The following is a 25190-nucleotide window of genomic DNA, read 5'->3' on the forward strand; positions in this document are numbered from 1 at the left end:
TCTGTTACTCTTGCTCTCACCTTGTACTCTAGCTTATCTTAGTGGAATTTACCTGATTTTTAAACATCTTCTTTTGCACCAATTTTCCATTCAGTATTCTAATATTAGTGTCTCATTCTAGCTACTAAGAAATTGTCTTATTTTTGTTTACTGACACTTTAGTTCTCCTTTTATGTACTGGTTAATGGGATAGAAACATTTTTGCCGGGGGGGGGGGCGGGCGGTGGTGTTGGTGTACCAGGTTAAGGGCACATAGTGAGAAGAGCAGGGATCCACCCCCGCCCCTCCACCCAGCTCCACACATGCCACATGCTGTGTGTGTGTGTGTGTGTGTGTGTGTGTGTGTGTGTGTGTGTGTGTGTGTGTGTGTGTATGTGTATGTGTGTGTGTGTGTAGGGGGCAGGGGTGTTTCACAAGTGGTGAAGCAGGTCTGCAGGTGTCTTATCTTTCCCTGTGCCTCTCTATCTAGTTTTTCTCTGTCCTATCTAATAAAATGGAAAAAAAAAATGACCTTCAGGAACAGTGAATTCATAGTGCCTATATGGAGCCCCAGCACTAATCCTGAAATAAAAAAAAAAAAGAAAATATTTTGCTCTAAATCTTCTGAATGCATTTTATATGTATCACTTACTCTAGAGTCATCCATTCTTTCTTGGGAATGTTCTGTTCTGCTACCACACGTCTCCTACATTTTCAGCTGATTCACAGCCTCTTATTCTAAAATCCAGGTCTAATTTCCTCAGCCACTTTCATGTCATCTATCTTACTAGACTTTCTTGTTTGTTTTTGTGTGGCATGGGGCCTTCAGGCAAGTGCCATCACATTGCTCCTGACCGACTTTCTCCAATCACTTAGAGAGATGGAGAAACAAAGACACAGAGAGAATCAGAGGCAGAGACAGAGAGACTATTGCATCAAAGTTTCCTCAGATGTCATGCCACTTCCATGTGATGTGAAGTCTTGAACCTGGAAGGTCCATCTCCTATCTTGTGAGTTAGCTCTCTGGCTCCCATCTTACTGTTTTTAGTGAAGCTTAGTCATCTTTTATTCATAAGTGCCACAGGGTAAGAAAAGTGCCTTTTTATTTTCAATTTTTAGTATATGTGGATTGGCTATCTTTTTCTCTCTCACATTTTTGGTTTTATATTTTAAAAATATGTTATTAATACACACCAGAAGTTGACCAGAGTATGTTTCACTTTGTAGAACATAAGAAAAACATAGTAACTATGTTAATATATATATAAGTAGAATATATAGACAATACATGATTTTAGGCCACCTCACTATTGTGTGGTGTTTTATATTAAAAGAGGGGGCAGTAACTGAGTAACCTACAATTGTGTAATTGAAACATCAAATTAGAAAATGGTAATAATAAGAAAGGCCAAATCCAAATTAAACAATTCAATTCTTTGCAAAGTACATGAGTGCTTCTGCATGTACTAATGAGATGACATTTGTCCATTATCCATTAAATGTCAAAGCAAGTGTTTAAGTGTTACAATGCTTAGATACAGTTAAGGGAACCATTTCCCATAACTAACAAGTATAAATAGGCTCATATTTTGGCTTATATTATATAAAAATATTTTTACTAGTCATGACTTCAATGTATAATACAGGATGATTTTTCTACTTATATACAAAGAAAATCTCCATGTGTCTATGGTAATTGTAGCACTACCCTCAGTTCCATTTATCTAATGGAGACACTTAAATTTGACTAGTAATTTAGATATATATCATAGGTTTTCATTTATAAAATGTATTGAGCATCTATAATGTTCCATTTGGGGGGGTGTGAACAGTACATTTTACATTGTATTAACATATAATTTAACTCTGTTTTAGTGGAATCATTTTAAAAATGACCAAGATAATTTGTGTTTTAGAACAGATTCTTTGATGTAAAGGCTGTGTGACCACAGAATGTCTTCATGGCTTCGGGGAAACATCAAAACCAAAACCTTGAAACCTATGACTATGCTTTATTTATACTTTTCTCTCTGTCTTATCATACTCTTTCATTGAATTTTGATTCTATTCACATGGCAATATAGATAGCAATGCAGCAAGTTTTATAGCATAATGAACCTGACCCCAGAATATGGTCCCTAACACTATGATACAAAGCCCCAAAGGAAGAGAATCAGCTAAAGGGCCAAGGTAAAGTCAAGGGCAATTAAAACATAATCATGAGTAGATGCATGCAAGAGTATTTCATTTTTGTAAAAACCATTTCAGTCGTGGGGTCCAAAGGAGAACCTAAAGGAATGAGTTGCCTTACAGATAAACTAAATGTATAGTCACTACAACAATGAGAGAATCACATATAAATATAAATAAAATGCAATCTTTCCAGTATTAGATGTAACAAGGACAAAAAGAGTATCTCATTAGTGTAAAAAGATACAAACCTTGAGATAGATTTTTAATTTTTTAATATTTATTTATTTATTTTCCCTTTTGTTACCCTTATTGTTTTTCATTGTTGTAGTAGTTAATATTGTTGTTGTTGTTATTGGTATCATTGTTAGATAGGACAGAGAGAAATGGAGAGAGGAGGAGAAGACAGAGAGGGGGAGAGAAAGACACCTGCAGACCTGCTTCACTGTTTATGAAATGACTACCCTACAGGTGGGGAGCCAGCAGGGCTTGAACTGGGACCCTTATGATGGTCCTTGCACTTAACCTGCTGCGATACTGCCTGACTCCCGAGACAGATTTTTAAATATACTACTGGAGAAGTAATAAGAGCTATAGTCTTAAAAATTACTTCTAGAGATGCATGTGATTATTTACACTGGAATCTACAAAAGCCTCTAGGAAATATGACAGTAGAGAAGTTTCTGTCTTTAGTCACTGGGAGTGATCACCTTCTAGTATTTCTAAAACAATGGATATGGTAGATGGCTCTAATATTGGCTTAGATAAAATATGACTAGTAAGCATCCATCTTCAAGATTTTTCACTTAAAGAATAACCGTGGCAGCTGATGAATATGTTAACAAAAATGTGACATATACATACATGGGAGTATTAGCCTTAAAACAAAGAATTTCTGTCTGTAAAAACTCGAATAATACTTGGAGAATCGTGCTAAGTCAAATAAGCTATTCACAAAAAAAAAAATGATTCCATATGCATGAGACATGTAAGTAAATCAAGCTCATATAAATAGAAAGTAAAATGATAATTGGGATAGAGCAAAGGAGGAAATGTAGCATTACTATTCAATGAGTGAAAATTTAAGTTTGTAGAAAGAAAAAGTTCCAGGATCCTGCTATATATTGTGGTATCATAGCTAACAATGTTGCCCTGAAAAACATAAAACTAAATGTTTAGGTTTCATCTCATTTTATGTGATTTTACATAACTTTTAATCATTTCTGTCTGTGTTAGTGAGAAGGACCAGATTTATTTTTCAAACTAAACTTAAAAAATAAATAAACATAACCTCTTGGAGATCATTGAAGATAACAATGATGGAAATGGCAATTTTTTAAATTATTTATTAATATAATAGTGAGTAACAAGACCATAGGACACAAGGGGTACAATTCCACATAATTCCCACCGCCAGAGAACCATATCCCATCCCCTCTGTTGGAAGCTTCTTTATTCTTTATCCCTCTAGGAGTATGGACCCAAGATCATTATGGGATACAAAGGTGAAAGGTCTGGCTTTTGTAATTGCTCATCCTTGGGTGCTGGCAGGTTGATCCATACCCCAGCTTGTTTGTATCTTTTCCCTTATGGGTCAGGGTTCTGGGGACCAGGACACATTGGTGAGGTCATCTGCCCAGGGAAGTCAAGTTGGCATCATGGTAGTATTTGCAACTTGGTGGCTGAAAAGCATTAAGATATATAAAGCAGAATTGTTTAATAATTGTTTAATAATCAGGAACTTAAAGGTAAGAATATAACATATGAGATTTGGGGTCTCCATTTTGAAGAAAGCTAGGAAGTCTCTTTTAGATACATTCTAGGGGGCCCATGATTTTATTAATTTTGTCTGAGCCTGACAGCCAACATATAAGTAGGCTAAAGGTATTGTCTGGGGAGATGGTGTCAGAGTTGGAAATAGGACTAAAAAGCTGGATAAGGGCAGAGAGTAGCTCTCAAATATGGGAAAAGTAATTAAATACCGTCAACTGTAAATCCTATTGATCTGATCTCAGCCACATATTCAGCAGAGGAGCCTGTGTAAACTCCGATTCCCTGTAGGTCTGAGCTCACATTTCACAGTCATCGTTAGACACATTCTAGACTGCATTCATTCCAGGACCTGTCTTCCAGGACCCGTCTTCCTTGAGTGGCAGAGTATGTTGACCCAGCCTCCTTTTGGATAGTGTGGAAATCCCCAGCATTGTTTTTGCATGTAGAAGGCAAGGTCCTATAGAGGCTCACAAGAAGGTTCATGATGCTGTTCCTAATAGAGATGACCAGCAATAGTGGAGAGAGGAATCTGTTAAGAGTCTAGGCCCATCATATCTATTTGAGTATTCCAGGATTCTCTTACTAGGGCTCTGGGTGAAGAGGTGACCTAGTAATGACCAAAAAAGTCATCATCACAAAAGAGTGCTGTTTTTTTCCCCTTATCCAGCTTTTGTAGTCCTTACTTTATCTGACAAGTTTAGCCTTAGAGTGATTGAAGGAAGTGAAATAGGAACTGGGTGAGGAAGGTATTTAGGTCTAAGTAGAAACTATCTGATTAAGTACCTATGGTTTCTTTTTAGGTGTTTCTATTTTGTTACTGCATTCATTGAGCCACTGCAAACTACTGTGCACTTTTACTTTAAAGTGTATATTTCCCCCTAACTTATGGTTCAATGTGCATATATGCTCTATCCCATGGGCCCTGGTCTGCCACGCCCCACTAAACTCCAGAATGATGGGTCTGACAGGGTCAGCACCCAGGAAAACTCTCTTCAAGGAAGAAGAATTCTGGGAGTGGGTCTTGACATCCTGAGCAGATCTAAATTGGAAACTCTGATTATTGTTTTCATTATGTACATGGTAATGATGTTGTGTAATCGGGGACAAACAGCCTCTGTTCCCAGATTAGATACAGATGAACAGGAAATGAGGTGGACAAAGTTATGGGTCATCAAATACATAAAGTTTTAGGAAAAATTCTTAATAATACTTACTCACCTCCTCTTATGAAATATGTTAAAACTCTATGTGAAATACTATCTGCTAAGCCTATTACTCAGAAATGCATCACCCCATGAAGTACGACATTACTGTGTAAAACTGCAAGGCCATCTAATCAAGAAATGAGCTTTGTTCCAGATATTGTTTATGTAAGACTGAATGATATATAAACTCTTACTTGCTAAATAAAACTTGAGTTCAGATTCACCCTCCAACAGAGTGTGTTGTATTCTGTTCTCCTTCTGATCCACCCTGGTGGTCACCTTCGGAGTTCCCTGATCCTTCCTGCTGCTCCTCCGCCTGAGCTATCCGTCTATATCTAAATTCTGCAACTTTGTTAGAATATGCACCACCAGTAATGGAATTAAGGAGTTCAATGACGTAAGAAAGGTTTCACCATAGTACTGGGGCTAAAAGGTCAGTAGCCCACGTTTGTAGTCTCTGGACACCATTTGAAGTGAAACATGTTGAGTTTGCATTGATTTGGTTGAGATCAGTAGATGGTGTCAGTGGTATGAATCAAGAGCAGCATGAAGGAAAACAAGCCATGTCCCAAAGGTCCCAGTACTGAAAGAAATATGTGTTTAAAGAATGGGAAATGTTCCTGCTATCTTAGAGTTTAAGAAGACAATAGATATTGTTATAACCAAGTTATTTGGGAGTTTGGTTTACTTTGAAAATCCTAGGTTAACATTTACTGTACCATACAAGACCTTACCATGATTTATGTCATTTAATGCTATTCACAATTAAGTGTATCATATATGCTGACAAGACCAGTTGCTTCTGGTCTCCCTGGTCTGTTAAAGGTAGGCAAAGTTACTATTCATGGATGCATATTAAGATGTGACGAAGTGTTTTTGCCTTTTTGCTAAGAGCTTGGCACAAGTGTATTAACAGTGAACATATCTGTGACTCTGCTCTACAGCATTCAGGCTTAGTAAACTTAATGAAGTAGAACAATGAAGATAAAACTATCCTGCATTTTATAAGTATACTCCAATTTAATGGAAACTGCCCCATGTTTGTGTTTCAGCTGATCTGACATCAATAATTTTTATTGGCTTTGAATACAAAAAAAGGCAACATTTTAAATATTTTATTTTATTTTATTTACCAGAGTACTGCACAACTATGACTTATGATGGTGTTGAGGATTGAACCTGGAGCCTCATAATATCAGGCATGAAAGTCACATACATAATCGTTATGCTGTCTCACAGCCCAGGGCAACCTGTTTATAAGTCTTAATAATTTTTTTAAAAAATAATATTTATTCTCTTTTGTTGCCCTTGTTGTTTTATTGTTGTAGTTATTATTGTTGTTGTTATTGATGTCATTGTTGTTGGATAGTACAGAGAGAAATGGAGAGGGGGGGAAAGACAGAGAGGGGAGAGCAAGACACCTCCAGACCTGCTTCACCACTTGTGAAGTGACTCCCATGCAGGTGGGGAGCTGGGGGCTTGATCCAGGATCCTTACATTGGTCCGTGCGAAGTCTTAATAAATTTAAAAATAGTCCCACTCTATCTCATTCTCAGGCAGAAATTGAAAAACAAGATCAGAAAAGAAAACACAAGTAGAACCTGAACTGGAATTGGCATATTACACCAAAGTAAAAGACTCTGGGGTGCGTGGGTGGGGAGAATACAGATCCAAGAAGGATGACAGAGGACCTAGTGGGGGTTGTGTTGTTATATGGAAAACTGGGAAATGTTATGCATGTACAAACTATTGTATTTACTGTCAAATGTAAAACATTAATTCCCCAATAAAGAAATTAAAAAAAAATAGTCCCACTCTGAATTCCCTGTAATACTCCAGTATAGTACATAAAGCCAAAACCAATTCTCTCTCAATATTTATATGTAATTGTTAAAATTATGTGTATATATATATATGTTTCTACAGTATTAGAAGGTAAAAAAGTTATTTGTATTTTTCAGTAGTAAATGCTAGAAAAAAAACCTCAGAAACAGCACTAAATACTATAACTTAATTATTATAAATATTTTGCCTCCTGTCTGTTCAGTTATAGCACTAAACATAAAAAATCCTTCTGCTAAAAACTTCCACTGGTGTAAATGAAAATTGCAAATTAAAATGAAAAACACAGTTCCAATTCCATAGAAATTATCAATTGAATGGAACTTCTCGACAGCAGTGGTCTTCTTTATTCATTTATGTATCTACATAACCACAAGGAACTAGAAGAGAGAGGTACTAAAAAATATCCAAATAGGGACAGGGTGGTGGTAGGTACCCCATGTCCAAAGACCCCTGCTAATCACAAGCAGGGAGGAAGCTTCAGGGGAGTGGTGAAATAGGTTTAGATGTGTCTTTCTTTCGTCACCCCTCATTATCTCCCCGCTCTCTCAATTTCTGCCCAATTAAATGAAAAATAGAAAAAAAAAAAAGGAGGAAATGACCTCTTGTAGTGCAGGCACTGAGCTACAGTGATAATCCTGGTGACAAACAAAATAAAACAAAGTAAAATAAAATAAAATCCAAACAAATATCAAAAATAAAGATATTTTGTGGATTGGAGAGTTAGCATATTGGTTATGCAAAAAGACTTTCATGCCTTAGATTCTGAGGTCCCAGTTTAATCTTCAGCACTACTATAAGACTGTGTGGTATTCTCCTCTCTCTCTCTCTCTCCCTTTCTCTCTCTCTCTCTTTCTCTCTGTGTGTGTGTATGTGTGATTCTCTCTGTCTCTCCATTTAATTACAATAAAGTATTTGTCAAAAAAATATATTTCACTAGACTTAATTTTCCATTAATTGTTAACTCTTTTTAACAGTATATTTTATTTTACCCTTTAAATTTTGAAACATTTTACAAGCAAGAGAAGTATATTTGATTCTCCAAATGTAGGGAAACAGAACTGAAGTATGGTAAATCATTTTCAAGAGCACTCCAAAATACTTGCCCTTAACTTTCAATGGAGAATTTATTGTGTAGTTCACAAAATACCTGACATTTATTATGTAATTCAGTCAGAGACCTACAAGGCCACATCCATTAAAACTTGGCATTTCTGTCTAGTGATATGCCAAATAGACCTAAAAAATCCTCTTCCCATGTTAACAAAGTATCTCTATAAAAAATATTAATTAGTAAAATATGCCTACTAGCTATCTACAAAATGGAGGACCCCCCTCCCAATGGGGGGTCCTCCATTTTGTAGATAGCTAGTAGGCATATTTTACTTCACCTGAACTATTCCAGCCTTTAGGTCCATAATTGTCCAACAGTTTGTTTGGCTTTGTATATTAACTCTCTTTTCAGCCACCAGGTTCCAGATGCTAACAGGATGTGACCAGACTTCCCTGGACATACAACCCCACCAGTGTTCCTTGGAGCTCTGCTTCCCCAGAGCCCTTCCCCACTAGGGGAAAGAGAGAGACTGGCTGGGAGTATGGATCAACCTATCAACGCCCATGTTCAGCAGGGAAGCAATTACAGAAGCCAGATCTTCAACCTTCTGCTTCCCACAATGATCTTGGGTCCATACTCCCAAGGGGAAGCAATTACAGAAGCCAGACCTTCTACCTTCTGCAACCCTCAATGACCCTGGGTCCATGCTCCCAGAGGGCTAGAGAATGGGAAAGCTATCATGGGAAGGGGTGGGTTATGGAGATTGGGTGGTGGGAATTGTGTGGAGTTTTACCCCTCCTACCTTATGTTTTTGTTCATTAATCCTTTCTTAAATAAAAAATTTTAAAAAAAATAAAGGAATAAAGATAAAGAATAGGAAAGCTATCAGTGGAGGGGATGGTATATGGAGGTCTGGTGGTGGGAACTGTGTGAAGCTGTGCCCCTCTTATCCTATGGTTTTGTCAATGTTTCCTTTTTATAAATAAAAAATTTAAAAAAGGAAAAAAATATAAGAAAAATCAGAAAAAAATATTAGGAATCGCTAGATAAATCATAAAATCTTTCTAGCGAATAAAAATACCTGACTAGGATTATTTAAAAGAAGGTGACTATTAAAAACATACTACCTCCAGTGAATGACCAAGTGATAACAGAAATAGCAATATAATTTTATTATACTTTATGTAATTTTTTAAAATTTCCTAATCCTTTGGCTATTAATAGTAATTCATATTTTTATACTTGGACATTTTAACAGGAAAGGACAGATTGCATCTAAGAATCAGTAAATCCCTTAAATGTATGATTTTATTTATTTTATTTACTTTTCCTTATTGGGGGATTAATGGTTTATAGTCAATTGTAAGATATAGTTGTTTGTGCATGTGTAACATTTGTCAGTTTTCCATATAACAATTCAATCCCATCTTAGGTTCTTCTCTGCTATTATGTTCCAGGACTTAAACCTTCACCCCCACTACAGAGTCTTTTACTATGGTGCAATACACCAAACCCAGTCCAAGGTCTGCTTTGTGTTTCTCTTATTTTTCAACTTATTTTTTATTAGTGATTTAATGGCAAACGCTAGAAGAAGAAGTGATTTAATGATGGTTGACAAGAATGTAGATAAGAGATTATTATATTTATTAGTGATTTAATAATGGTTGACAAGAATGTGGTAAAATGTTACATGCATTCATTCACTTATATTCTCCTGATATCTGTTGATTCTTCCTTCTTGGCAGTAAATTAACTTGGCTAGATCCTGAGGGCAGCTTTAACCAAATCTCTAGTTATGTCTCCATCTAGGAAAATGAGAAATACTACCCTTTTTAAAGCAATTGATGTCAGTAAAACTTCTCTAATGCTTTTATTAGCTATTTAATTATTAAATTTATCAAGATTATACTTTTGTTCATTTATAAACTACAATAGACTTGAATTCATGTTTTATTTACTCAATTCAGACAAAATAGTTGAAACACTAATCTATGCCCAGTATTAGACTTAAAAAAATATGTAAGTCATGGGGATTCAGAGTACATAACAAGATTTGTATTAGGATAGTTATGATTTACAAAACAATTTTCATAAGGGTACAATTTCTCATCTCTCCATGACGGATGTCTGAGCACGGCTCCTCGCACCTTTGTGCACTGAGTTCCTAATGTCCTCTCATCCGCCTTCCTCCATCCTATCATGTCTGTGTTCTTGCTACAGCTGATCACATTCAAGTTTTATACTGTGTCTTTTATTTATATTTTATTTTTTGGATATCAGGGAGGGGAGGGAGAGAGAGACAGAGATCATGGCATTCAAGTTTCCTTTGTCATGGTGGAGTCCAGGCTCAAAAGTAGGTCTTACACAGGACAAAGCAGTGCACTATCCAAATGAACTGTTCTGCTGACCATGCACCATATGTTTTGTATTTCCCTCCTTGTTTCTTTAGTACCATTTATAAGTGCGGTCATCAGGTATTTGCCATATCCTCCTAGCTGATCTGATCTCAATTCATGTTCTATCCAAGATAAGGCAAAAATATTATTTCATCATCTTTAATTTCATCATATTTAATATTATTTCATCATCTTTAATAGCTGATAACATCTTTCTTAACCATTCACTTGTCATTGGACATCTGGGTTGCTTCCATATTTCCGTTCTTACACATAGTGCTGTTGTGCACATAGATATCTTACATTTAAATAACATAAAGCCACAGCAGGCGCATAATTAGAGTAGTAACAGAGTAAAGGAGGACCAGATTTTCAGTGATAGGCAGCTCCATAAATAAGTTAATATTTAAGTATATGTTTAAATGTTTTATTGTTTTTCTTTTTAAATTTTGAGGAGTTATTTAATAATGCTTTGCAAGATGCTATGCTTACAAGGGTATACTTTCACACTGCAAACTCCCCCAGAATCTCCAACAATAACAACCATAGTCCTCACCAAGTCTTAGAGACAGATTGACTTCTTTCCTTTCCTCTCCTCTCCTGTCCTGTCTTATCCTCTCCTCCACCCTCCCCTCCCCTCCTCTCATCTTGTCTCCTATCCTTTTTCTTTTCTTTCTTTCTTTCTTTCTTTTTTTTTTTTTTGCCTCCAGGGTTATGGTTGGCGCTCGGTCCCTGCACTATGAATCCACTGCTCCTGGAGCCACTTGTTCCATTTTGTTCCTGTTGTTGCTATATAGGACAGAGATAAATCATGAGAGGAGGGGAAGATAAGAGAGGGAGAGAGAAAGATGGACACCTGCACTGCTTGTGAAGTGACCCCCACTTGGTGGGGAGTCAGGCCCTCTAACAGGGATCCTTAGGCCGGTCCTTGCACTTTGTGCCATGTGAGTTTAACCTGCTCTGCGACCACCCCAGGCCCTTTCCTTAAGTTCATGTGTTTCAACTATCTGTAGTTCATGTATGAGCAAAGAGGATCTCGTAGCTGTCTTTTACTTCTTTACTTATTTCACTAAGTCTAATCAATTACAGTTCCATATCCATTTTGTACTGAAGGGAACAGTGTCATTTTTTAAATTGCAGTGCAGTATTCCATTGAATATATATACTCCATAATTTTTTTTTTATCCATTTGTCCATAGATGGACATTTAGGTTGCTTCCACTCATTGGCCATTGTGAATAGTACAGATGTTCTGATTTCAGTTTATATTGGCTTTGCTTGTTTCTGACTCTGAAAAGTAAACTTATTTTTCTAGTTGTTCCAGAAAGACATAATACATCTTCAGTGAGATGTTTTATAGCTCTATTTTAAGAGATGATATTGGTAAATATGAATAAATGAAGTCTTAAATGTATTTGACATGTATGATTCCATTGATATCATTTGCTTTACTTCTTTTACTTTACATGATAGTGTTTTGGTTCTCTTTAAAACATGAATAATTGGGTTTTTGGGACACATAATCTGCTTTTTTTAAGTTGTGAGTGAAGTCAATACTGTAACTCTTTAATTTTAAGCGTAGGAAATTCAAATCAAGAGGAATTCAGTGAATTGCCTCTTCCTGCCCAAGTTATGCTTGTCTACATAACTTTTCTAGGATAGGATAAAACAAAAATGTATTAGCTATAGGTATGTGATATAAGCAACAACAACTACAAAAACAACAACAAAAAAACCAAGAAAGTTCTTATTACAAATCTAATATGTAACTCTATATCACTTAGGATGATGGGCTTGAAACCATATATTTAATGACTTTTCCCTTTCCCCAAACAGTCCAATTGTGTTGGTAATATGAAAGTCTGGGCACATTCTAATGTAATAAAAAATGTAACACAAAGCCCACAAAGCCAGTAAATACCCTCTTTGTCTCTGATGCAAGTCAGGAAATTGAAGTAAGTAGATTTAAAACTCTAACATTACAGAGGATGAGATTAAAAACCCATTAGTAGTCAGGAGTCCATTAGAACACTGGGCACCGAAAGACTATTACAAGGATATTTCTTGACCAGATAAAAAAACATATTGATAACATCCCTCTTTCATTATTCAATAAAAGGTTTTATTGGTTTCCTTGATGTTAGTATTTTATTCCTTTCTATAATGGGTGCTTTTAAATAGAGGAAGTTTCATGAGTGTCCTCTTTCAAAGACAAAAAAAAAAAAAAAAAAGCAATAAACATGACCACTTGCTGCTTGGATGTAATGAGTGAGACAGCGCCATTAATGGTGTGATGGAGGAAAGGCTTGACTCCTTTTGGACACATGTCGGGTTTCTTGCCTTTCTCTTTCTGCTTAGTTACTTGGACATATTCTTTTTTTTTTCTTTTTAATTTTTTGACATTTTATTTTTTACCAGAGCACTGCTCAGGTCTGGCTTATAGTGCTGTTAAGGATTGAATTTGGGACCTTGGCGCCTCAGGCGTGAAAGTCTCTTTGCTTTTTTTTTTTTTTCTGTTTTGTTTTTAATTTTTTATTTATAAAAAGGAAACATTGACAAAACCATAGGATAAGAGGGGTACAACTTCACACAAAACTCACCACCAGGACCCTTGATAGCTTTCCTATTTTTTAACCCTCTGGGAGTATGGACCCAAGGTTATTGTGGGTTGCAGAAGGTGGAAGGTCTGGCTTCTGTAATTGCTTCCCCGCTGAACATGGGCTTTGACAGGTCCATCCATACTCCCAGCCTGTCTCTCTCTTTCCCTAGTGGGAAAGGAGTCTGGGGAAGTGGAGTTCCAAGGCACATTGGTGGGGTTGTCTGTCCAGGGAAGTCTGGTCAGCATCATGCTAGCGTCTGGAACCTGGTGGTTGATGAGAGGTAACATACAAAGCCAAACAAATTGTTGACTAATCATGGACCTATGCTGGGGCCAGCCCCAGCAGGTTATTAGGGTATTCTGGAGGAGGAGGGGTGTCAGCAAAAAATGAAGAATGAGAGACGAGTGAGTTGATGGTGAATCAAGCTCAAGCAGACATCTCTGTCATACTTAAGCAGAACTTTATTTTTATAGTCTCATAAGCTTAGCTCATTAAAACAAAAATAACCAAGGTATAGATTACTAAAACAAAAATCACCAAGGCTTTGGTCACTAATACAAAAATCACTAAGGCTTTGATTATTAATACAAAAATCACCAAGTAAGAACAGCACAGGTAGGGAACACCTCCTGCTTTGTGGAACATTCACATTCCAGGGGCACTTTCCTCCCTAGAGATGACATCACAGTTTCTATGTATTTGTTATTCCTGTACCTGTGTGCTAGGCAGATGCCCTATTGGTTAAGATTAATATTCTACCTGTATATTTATGCCATTCTCTTGCTCCTATGCATCAGAAGCCAATGGTTCACAGAAAGTTCAAGCTTGTTATGTTTCTAGGGGCCTTAAACAAATTGAGCAGCCCATTTTTCATAAAATCTGTTCCATTGGTTGATCAAGGAGTTTTGTTTTGTTCCTTACTGAGAAGGCACCAAGGTGGTACTGCCCTGGCCAGCCTCTCCATAAAGTTATGCTCTCTGGCCAGAACCCATCTTCTGTGTTTACTCACTATGTGACCTAGGTTCTCGTGTACTATTCCTGCATAAGGAAGTGGGAGCATATGGTGGATGGTAGATTAAAAGGCCCATTGTATCTAGGCAGGTACCATAACTTTCCATTAGTTAATTATGCTATGTAGATGGCCCCTCCACTGTGGGAACCACCAATCTTTCTCTGTACTTTAGGGGGAATATGAAAGGAAATGGAGTAGATAAAGGGGAAAACATTTTTTCCCATTGGAGTCTCCTGAAAAATTCTGCATTACTGATAGTGCTTGTTCCATTATGAGCAATCTTACAGAGTGCAGCGCAGGTTTTGTCATTATTTTTGTCATTGGTCAGGCTCTGAGCCTGGCCATAGGTAAATATTATTAAGACCACACAGAGCTTAATCCCAAGCCCTATACTTGGCAAAAGGAGAGATGGGTTCAGTTTGACCTGGAGAGTCCAGCCGTACTGAATTTCCTGTGAAGCTGGTACCCTGTCAAGCAGCTCACATGGTGGTGCTTGCACCAGATCTAAGGGCTGGAATAGTGCAGATGAAGAATTGGGGGGTCCTCCATTTTGTACATAGCAAATAGGCATATTTTAGTTAAATTCCAAAGGGTTTATGGCTATACTAGTTTTTTTTTTTTCCTTTTTCTTTTTGCCCCTGAGCCTGAAATCTGATATGCAGGTGGATCCAGATTATTGTCTGGGGAGATGATGTCATGGCTGGAAAAAGGACCAGAAAGCTGGATCAGGGAAGAGAGTAACTCCCAAACATGGGAAAGGTGTATAAATATTGTTGACTGTAAACCCCATCAACTTGATATGATCTGGGGCCCATAATTAGCTTAGGAGCCTACGTGACCTCTGCATCTCTGTAGATCTGAGCTCACATTTTGTGGTCATGAGTATGAACATTCCATGCTGCCCCAATATCGACCCATCTTCCTCAGGTGTAGCATAGAGTATGTTGTCCATCCTCCGAAGAGAGGATGGAACATTCTCTACCACTGTTGATCCAAGTTGAGGGCAAGGTACCCACAAAGGGGTCTATTTTGTTGTTCCTGATTCCCAAACAGACTGATGGGCCTAGAAATCAAATAAATCCCTCTCTCCATTGTTACCAGTCATTTCTATCAGAATTAACTTGGCCATATTCTTGACTAACATTGAGCTATAAAATCTGGAGCAATGACCATCTTTCCCAACTTCCTGAAAATAGATTTCATCCTTCCTTCAGCAGAAAATGGAGAAGAGAAAGTTGCTATTCATATTGTCTCCTAACAGAATTTCCATTCAGAATATGTTTCAAATTTGAAATATGTATATAAAGAAATAAGTATAGAAAGAGCATGGACAATTATAGGCAAAGGAGTACATCATTCAGAAAAAGGGGGAAAAATGTTGATCAGTAAAAATGACCGTTCAAGGTACTAATGGATCGATAAAGAATTTAGCTAAGATGTAATATATAAACATAGCAACTTATTGTTATTTACAGGAGTTTTCTTTTAGAGCAGATTAAAGTTCCAAATCTTTCTCTTCAATAGGACTATATATATTTGATTATATAAAATTAAATAAAAGTTACATAAATGAGTGTTTATGTTTTCTTTGTATTAGTTGTCATTCCCATAATCACAGTCCTGAAAAAATTTAACTGGAATGCAATTAATACTAATGGAAGATTGTGCCATGCAGTTTCTGGTAATTATCTTTGCTTTATTAAGATTTTGCTTACATAATTTAATCTCTAGCTTGTCCTACTACTTTATTTTACTTTATCAATATCTCAGTTGGCTATATTCACAGTTAATGTTCCCTTCATTTTAAAATCTAGGTTATTAGACTAGGGTACAAAAAGTACTAAAATACCCTTGTGATTGAAAATGACTTTTAACATTAGCATAACAACAGTTGAAATTGTATTCTTTCTTTTAACAACCTAAAGTTGTTATTAAAGTATCTTAACCTTGAGTTTACTTTTAAAAATATTCAGTATATGATATATATATTGCTAACAAAATAGCATAGACATTCTATGCATTTCTTGTAATATCTACTTATTTATTTATTGGATAGAGGCAGAGAGAAATTGAAAGAAGAGAGGGGGAAAGAGCCACAGAGATTCCTGAAACCCTATTTCACCACTCATGAAGCTTTCCCCTTGTAGGTGGGGAACATGGGCTTGAATCTGGGTATTTGGGCACTATAATTTATGCAGTTAATTAAGTATGCCATGGTCTAGCCCCAATCTTATGAATTTTTAAGTTGAGATGTCATATGACTAGTTGTAATTTGATAGCTTATTTTCTAAATTGACCAATAGTTGAACAAAAGTAATAGATACCATTTTGTCTTGGTGTGGAAGTTATTAACTAAGTAGTTTAATATTTCAAGCGATTTGAAATGTTCAGAAATGTTTTTTTTATAAAACTTTATTCATTTGTCCCTTTTGTTGCCCTTATTGTTTATTGTCATTGTTGTTGTTATTATTATTGTTATTACTGCCATTGTTGTTGGATAGGACAGAGAGAAATGGAGAGGGGAAGGAAAGACAGAGAGGGGGAACGAAAGATAGACACCTACAGACCTGCTTCACCTGTGAAGCGACTCCCACTGCAGGTGGGGAGCCGGGGGCTTGAACCAGGAACCTGATGCCAGTCCTTGCACTTTGTGCCACCTGCACTTAACCCACTGTGCTACCACCCGACTCCCCAGAAATGTTTTAAAAGAATGAGGCCTAGTACTCTGTGGTAAAAGGCACTTTGGTGGTGAGTGAAGTATGCTGACAACTATTTTGGGGAAGATGTGTAATTGTACCTCTGTGACAGCAGTATTGTAAAACAACATTTCCATAGTAATATATCTTAGTAATAACAATTATTTAATTATAATCTAGAGTATTTTAGAGGCAATGTAATAAACCTATTCTTATCTTTTACTCTATTTTCCAAACATAAGAATAGTCCAAGATGATGTTCTAGTTTTCGATAAGCAATTAATAATCATGTTAGAGTTCCTGCATCTACCATTGGCTTAATATGAGATGTACAAAGTGTGGATTCACGGATTGTTAATATAGGTACCTGAGCCTTTGGGTTCTATCATACTACAGAGCCAATCTATTACAAATGTGCTGACCACACATGGGGTGTTAATTGGAGCTTGGCACCCTCTGGAGCATGACAAATTAATTCTCCACCAGTTAGAAATAATCAAAACTCAAAAGGGCTTTTATTAATTGCTATGAACTGGGAATTCTTTAACCATTTTTTGACTATCCAATTTATTTACAACAGTCTCAATAAAACAAACTCACAAAGATATAACTTATCTGTCCTCATAACACACTGAAATTGTGGTTAATGTGAGTGGTCTCATATGTTACTAGTTGTATGATGTGATTTTTTTTTCACTAATAGACATTTTCCATTTTAAACATGCTGTAGTATAGTGGGTACAGAAATAGTCTAACTATTAGAGCATAGGAGATGAATGCCTGAGGCTCCTGTACCATCCCCAATGCCTCATGTACCAGAGCAGTGCTCTGGTCTCTCTTTCCCTCTGTCTCTCTTCCCCTTCATGTGAAACTGCCTTTTAATTGCATATGAAATAAAGAAATTAAATACTTTTTGAAATCATGCTGTAAAATAATATAACTAATAGGTTTTTTTTCATATTGTCTAAGGGTTAATAAATCTGAACTCAGTTGTTCTAAGTCTAAACATTGTCTCTGTCACTCCATACACACCCTTGGAAAGCTTCTCTTCACTTTATCCTCATATAAAATGAGGATTTAAAATGTCTTCAAGTAAATATCATCTATTCCTGAATATAAAACCTCTGTATTTGAAGTGTAGTAATTCATATGTGGAACTAGTAAGTTGTATTCAGGAGAAATCATTCCATCTTTTGATCTCAATTAAAAATACTGCATTATGGAATCATGCATTTTTAAATATCCTTTCAGTATTTGGCAAGAGTCTATCCTTCTTTGGTTAGGTTTATACAGTCGTCAGTGTCAGCCTTATAAATATGTCAGAATATGCTACTTTCTTGTGTAAGGAGTTCTTCCCAACAACTTTTCATCCCAAATAAAAGTTTTTTTGTTGTTGTTGTTGTTATTGTTTTGTTTTTGCCTCCAGGGTTACTGCTGGGGCTCAGTACCTGCACCATGAATCCACTGCTTCTGGAGGCCATTTTTCCTCTTTTGTTACCCTTGTTGTTGTAATCTCATTGTGGTTATTATTGTTGTTGTTGATGTCGTTCGTTGTTGGATAGGACAGAGAGAAATGGAGAAAGAAGGGGAAGACAGAGGGGGGAGAGAAAGACAGACACCTGCAGACTTGCTTCACTAGCATACTCATTCTTGCCCTTGCATGTTGTCCTGTATACTGATTTTCCAGATTTCCAAGGGAAATAGCTCTTACATTGATTGGGATTCAAGATTTTCTGGTCCCCAGGTTCCTGTGTGACTCATTGTTATACTTCATCAAGGCTTTTTATTAAAATGTTGCCTTACCACTTTCATAAAACTCTCCATCTTCGATCTTCCAGTTCTTTATCCATATTTTTTTTATTAATCTGAACCATAATATATGTTTCATGAAAGAATTGTGTTTTGTGCTCAGGTTAAGATGCAGATGCATCCCTAAGTGTTATAATACTGGTGTACTTCCAATAAAGGGCATGGGGTTCTTAATTTAAAAACATTTACATTCAAGATAGATTTTTTTAGTTTCAGTTCTGGCTCCCCAGCTATAATGTGTTTATGCTAGGGAAGCAAGAAAAAGCCACATACCTTCCATTTAAGAACATTGGCCAAGAATCCATCATATAACCAAAGTCAATTCAAAAGAGATTGTGAAGTAGGGTACCCTGAATAGCTCTATGTATTGGTAAAATTTCATAATGTTATTGTAGAAGATGGGGAAAATAGATATTGATGTTCAACTAGCATAGGTAATTGCTAAATAAAACATGTAGGAATGATAAATAAAATGTCTGTTTTATTCTTTTGTTGTTATCACCAAGGTCTCACAGTACTGAAGTGACTTTTTCTTTTGTAGAGAAAGAGAGAGAGAGATAAGAGGAGAGGGGCAACCCATAGCATCAAAGCCTCTACCAATGCTGTGGGACTAAGCTTGAAACTGGGTCATGTATATGACAAAACAGCATATTATTCAATTTAGTTATTTTGCTGACCCTAATTTATTGATTTCTAAATGTATGAATTGCAAAACTGGTTCAGTCAAAACCAAAATATTAGCTCAAGTATGGAAATATGACAGTGATATCACAGACACAAGTTAAGTTTTATTCTTAAAATCTATCACAAGAATGATACTGGGTATTGTTTGCAGTAGTTCACTTTTATTTAGGAGTAAAACACAATGTAAAAATCTTAAGCATGTCATGTAGAACTCTTAAGTTTTGTCACAGACTCATAAAATATTGTTCTCTAACTCATTTAATCTCATGTGTGCATGTGTGTAGTGTATGAAAGCCAGAGAGAGAGAGAGAGAGAAAGGAATCTGGGGTTTCACAATTCTAGGTCATTTTATTATTATTTTTTTCCAGACAACAGAGACAGAGAGTCAGAGTGAAAGATGACAAAAAGCTGAAGCTCCCTCCAGTACAGTAGGGGCCAGGCCTAAACCTGGGTCATACACATACAAAGTAGGCACACTTTTCAGAAGAGCTCTCTTGCCAGTCACTGCCTCTCGTTATTTTAGATCAATGTAACAAACGAAAGGGGTTAATTAGGTCACACAGGTAACCTAAAGTTCAATAAATATTCATATTCTGTTCCACTGTGTTCTTCTGATTAGGAAGTTATTAGTAGTGAAGTTTGCATTTAAACAAATACCTCCCCCCCAAAAAACAAAAACCCTACTTAAAAAACACTACCAACCAATTTCTTTTAAAAAATATTTAATGAATTTCCTGTCAATTACATTTTCTGTCTCTGAGCTATTTCCCTGATCTGTGAAGCAAGGGATTCTGCCTGCCAGCTTCCTGAGCAGATCTGGGGGGAAAATTAACACATCCACAACTGAGCTCAAGCATTGCTGACATCTGGTTTACTCATTTTCACAGCACATATGCACTGCACCCTATGGCCTCCTTCTTATGCACTGTTTTATCATGTGGCTCATTTCAAGAAAATGCATTTAACTTTTAGGTACTACTTTGTGGTATGAAGTGTGTCAAGCAGAAAATATAAAAACCTGAAAAGAGCATCTCCACATATATGCAGCTGTAATAATCATTGAATATCAAACTTCAGAAATGTGATATGTTCTATTTGCTAAGTTTATGAGACCAGGGACAATCTTACTATCTAATGAAACTAATATCACTTTTTATAAGAATGAAAACAAATAACGAAATATCTTCCCTTTATATACACTGGATTTATTACTATTCTAATAATGAAGAGAATATAAATTTACTATTACACCCTTTATTTGTCTAATGGTGTTCTACCTTTAACAGTAAAATTGATCAGGAAGTTCAATCTCTATGACAGAATTTCACATAAATCCAAAAATTTAAAGATTAAAGAAAAATTTGCAGTTAAAATACTCTTAAGCAATAGAGTCTGAAAAATTAAAGATACTGTGCATTTAAAGTGCAAAAGTGTGCTTCTGTACTAAATTCCAGGATTTTCCTCTAGAGAAATGGAACTAATTATCTGGGATACCTAAAGTATTTGTGGTAAAAAAATAAGCAACAAGGTTGTAGTCTGATCTTTTAATTACCTTGATTTTGATTAACCCAGATATTTAGATCAATTTTTCTCTTTATAGTAGTTTATGTATGCACTGTGCAATTTTTTGCACCTTGCCAGATATTTTTAATTCCTCATTAACTTTTTAAAATTTTTTTATTTATTTATAAAAAGAAAGCATTGATAAAACCAAAGGATAAGAGAGGTACAACTCCACACAGTTCCCACCACCAGAACTCCATATCCCATCCCCTCCACTGATAGCTTTCCTATTCTTTAATCCTCTGGGAGTGTGGACCCAAGGTCATTGTGGGATGCAGAAGGTGGAAGGTCTGGCTTCGGTAATTACTTCCCCACTGAATATGGGCGTTGACAGGTTGACCCATATTCCTAGATTTCCTCTCTCTTTCCCTAGTATAGTGGAGCTTTGGGGAAGTAGAGCTACAGGATACATTGGTGGGCTTTTTTATCCAGGGAAGTCTGGTTGGCATTCTGCTAGCCTCTGGAACCTTGTAGCTGAAAAGAGAGTTAACATACAAAGCCAAAGAAATTATTGATCAGTCATGAACTTAAAGGCTGGAATAGTGCAGATGAAGAGTTGTGGGGGGGGGGTCCTCTATTTTGTAGATAGCTAGTAGGCATATTTTAGTTATATTCCAAAGGGCCTGTGGCTATACTTTTTTTTTCTGAGCCTAAAATCTGATATACAGGTGGATCCAAGTTATTGTCTGGGGAGATGATGTCATGGCTGGAAAGGGACTAGAAAGCTGGATGAGGGAAGAGAGTAGCTCCCTACTATGGGAAAGGTGTATAAATATTGTTGACTGTAAACCCCATCTATTTGATTTGGTCTGGGGCCCATATTCAGCTTAGGAGTCTATGTGACCACTGCATTCCTATAGATCAGAGCTCACATTCTGTGGTCATGATGAGTAGAAACATTCCAAGCTGCCCCAATATTGACCCATCTTCCTCATTAACTTTTTTTTTTAATATTTATTATTTTCCCTTTTGTTTCCCTTGTTTTTTTATTGTTGTTGTAGTTATTATCATTGTTGTTATTGAAGTTGTCATTGTTGGATAGGACAAAGAGAAATGGAAAAGGGGTAGACAGAGAAGGGGGAAGAAAGATAGACACCCACAGATCTGCTTTACCACGTGTGAAGCAACCCCCCTGCAGGTGGGGAGCTGGGAGCTTGAACCGGGATCCTTGTGTTTTGTGCCTTGTGCGCTTAACCTACTGCACCACCGCCCGACTCCCCCTCATTAACTTTTTAGTCAGGGTAGTACTTTTATATTTCTTGCATCTGTACTTACTATTCTTTAAGTTAATCTTAATTTTGTCTATTATATTGGCATTTTCTTATTGGTTATCATTTTACATTCTGCATCAGAGTATCTCCAATATTAAGTGTTTATTTTGTTCAAAATTAAAATGATCTGGGTCTAAGTTTTATCCGTTACAAGTCATAAAAATAAATTTTAAAGGCTAAACTATATATATAAATTATATAATAATAAAGCTGTTATAAAGTGAAATCAATTTCATTCATTAATGTATTTGTTTGCTTGTTTTTATTTTTACCAGAGCACTACTCAGCTCTGGACTACAGTAGTACCAAGGGCTGAGTCTAGGACTTTGGAGCTTCAGGCATGAAAGTTTCTTTGCATAGCCATGATGCTAACTTCCCAATCCTATTACACTAATTCTCATAGAATATTATTGAATATTTTCCACTTTATTAAGCAGTTACTTGTTTATAGTATAGCTCTTGAGACATATATACAGCCTCTCGTCTTCTAGTGGTAGGAGTTTACAGGACAATCTCTCCTCTAACCTAGGTCCTTCTCCACCATCATGCACCAGATCCCACAAACCTTTGTCCCATCCCTTTGCCTCTTTCCACAGTTCTTTGGTCTGTTGCAGTACACCAAACCCAATCCAAAATGTACTTTGTATTTTCTACCACTGTCCTTAAATTCTTAAGTTCCATCTATGAGTGAGATCATCTGGTATTTGTCCTTCACTTTCTGGTGTATCTCACTCTCAACATGAGTAACTTCAGGTTATGTCCAAAATGTGATTATGTCCAAATGTTAAAATGACTTCACCATTTTAACAGTCACATGGGATTCCACTATGTATATATTCCACAACTCTCTTAGTTATCTGGGTTACTTCCAAGTTTGGGCTATTATAAATTGTGCTCATCTGAACACAGGTGTGAATGGATCACTTTGTTTCTTTTGAGTATATCCTCATGTAAGAAACTGCTAGGTCATAGAGTAGACCAATTTCTAGGGTGCTGGTGAGTCTCCAAGCTGTTTCCACAGGAATTGGTACAATTTACACACACACCAGCACATTAAAAGAATTTCTTTTCCCCCATAGAATCTCCAATAATTGGTGTTTCTGTCTTTTCTAATGTATGACATTCTCACAAGTATAAAGTCATATCTGATTTTTTTTTTTTCATTTCTCAGACCATCAGTGACTTTGAGCATTTTTTATATGTCTTTTGACCATTTGGACTTATTTGCAGAAGATTTCTCCCACCCCCTATTTTTTTACTACAGTATTTGTTTGTTTTTTAATTGCTAAAATTGGTGAGATCTTTGTGTATTATGCTTATAAATCCCTTGTGTGATGCATAACATGTAGAGGTTTTTCTTCCACTCCATCGGAAGTCTATGGTTTTGGTGCTGATTTTTGCTTTGCGGAAACCTCAGCTTAATGTAGCCCCAATGATTTGTCTTTGTGCTTTATCTTTCCCTTGAAGTTAGACTTGAATCAGTAAAGATGTTTTGAAATCTTATAGCCAAAAGTGTTGTTAAAATTCGGAGGCTCCTGCCGGGCGGGCTAGCTTCACGGGCGGGTAACAGAGACGCAGAGACAACGGCTGGGCAGGGAAGCTGTATTTCTTTATTCAGGAACAACGATTCATAAACTAAGACCAACTAATCACCAAACAGAACTCTGCTGTCTCTTTGAGGTGGCACAAGCACTCACTCTTACTCTGGAACTCAGGAACCTTCTGAACTCTGTCACTCTGGAACTCCGGAACTCTCCAACTCTGCAACTCTCCAACCCTGGAACTCTGGTGGGGTCCCTAGGGGCGGGGCCAAGCGGCCCGCAAAATTAACTGGACTGATGTAATTCTCTTGGCGGGGGAGAACTAGAACCCAATGTAAAGCATACAACACAAAAGAGTTCTGCCAGATTTTTCCTCTTAGAATTAGATAGTTTCTAGTTTAACATTCAAATATTTTGTACATTTTGTAGCTTATTTTGTATATGGTAAAATATGGAGGTTCACTTTCATTCTTCTACATGTTTTGACCCAATTTTCTCAATGCCATTTGTTGAAATGTATTACACTGATTTTGTGAATTACTTATTAGATTGTCAACGTGGACTTAGTAATGTATTTATATATTTGTGAGCTAAAGTAAGGAAATGCATATATTTTCTTAAGAGTAAAATTATCAATATGCATATCTTCAAAAAGATGTTTGGAATCCTGAAAAAAATTGCTTATTCCTATGTAGAGTGATATTCTAATACTGTGTAAGATGTAAGATGTGAACATTTTGTAAAAACAGAGGCTTTTAAGTGAATGGGTTTACCCTTCTCTGAGACTTCTGCTACTTAGCAAGAGAATCCCAAGTACTGTATTATTTTTAAACTACTGTATTCTTTATTTTATATATTTATTTGGGTAAAGACAGAGAGAAATTGAGAGAGGACTGAGGAGATAAAGAAGGAGAGAGACAGAGAGACACCTACAGCACTTTTTCATCATGTGTGAAGTTTGCCCCTGCCGGTGGGGCCAGGGGGTGTGAAACTGGGTTTTTTGTGCAGTATAGCATGTGTAGTCACCCAGGTCTATCACCAGCTGGCCAGCAACTATTATGTTTTTATTTTATAAGATTAACTAACTTGTAGAGGAAGATAAATTAGAACTATGTACAAAATTCTATAATATTTTAGCATTACCTTAAGGTGACATTAGTTTTGAATAAAACATGAACATTTGACCCTTTGGTTTTTAAGTAAATGGTTGCTTAATTGAATATGTGTCCTAGAGCACTGTAGTGATCATCTCACTTTCATCACATTATTCAGAATTTACTTCAGGCATGTGTTTTAATATTTATGTTGTCATTTTGCAACATGCAGATAGTACATAATCAAGTGACATGAAATATTCTAATAAGACACAGCAATCAAACTAGTATATTTGAAAATATTGTTACAGAAAGTATGTTTATTAGGATATTATACAGCTTAGGTATGACTTGAACAAAAATTGAACTTGTTTACAGTGTTAGCATTCACTAGTAATTCACTTGACAAGTTTGGGAAATTTAGAGTTCTTGGCCTATAGTTCTGGAATCCGGTATTTGAATGGTCTTCACTTTTGACACA

The sequence above is a fragment of the Erinaceus europaeus genome, chromosome 10 (assembly GCF_950295315.1).
Source record: "Erinaceus europaeus chromosome 10, mEriEur2.1, whole genome shotgun sequence".
Taxonomy (NCBI): Eukaryota; Metazoa; Chordata; class Mammalia; order Eulipotyphla; family Erinaceidae; genus Erinaceus; species Erinaceus europaeus.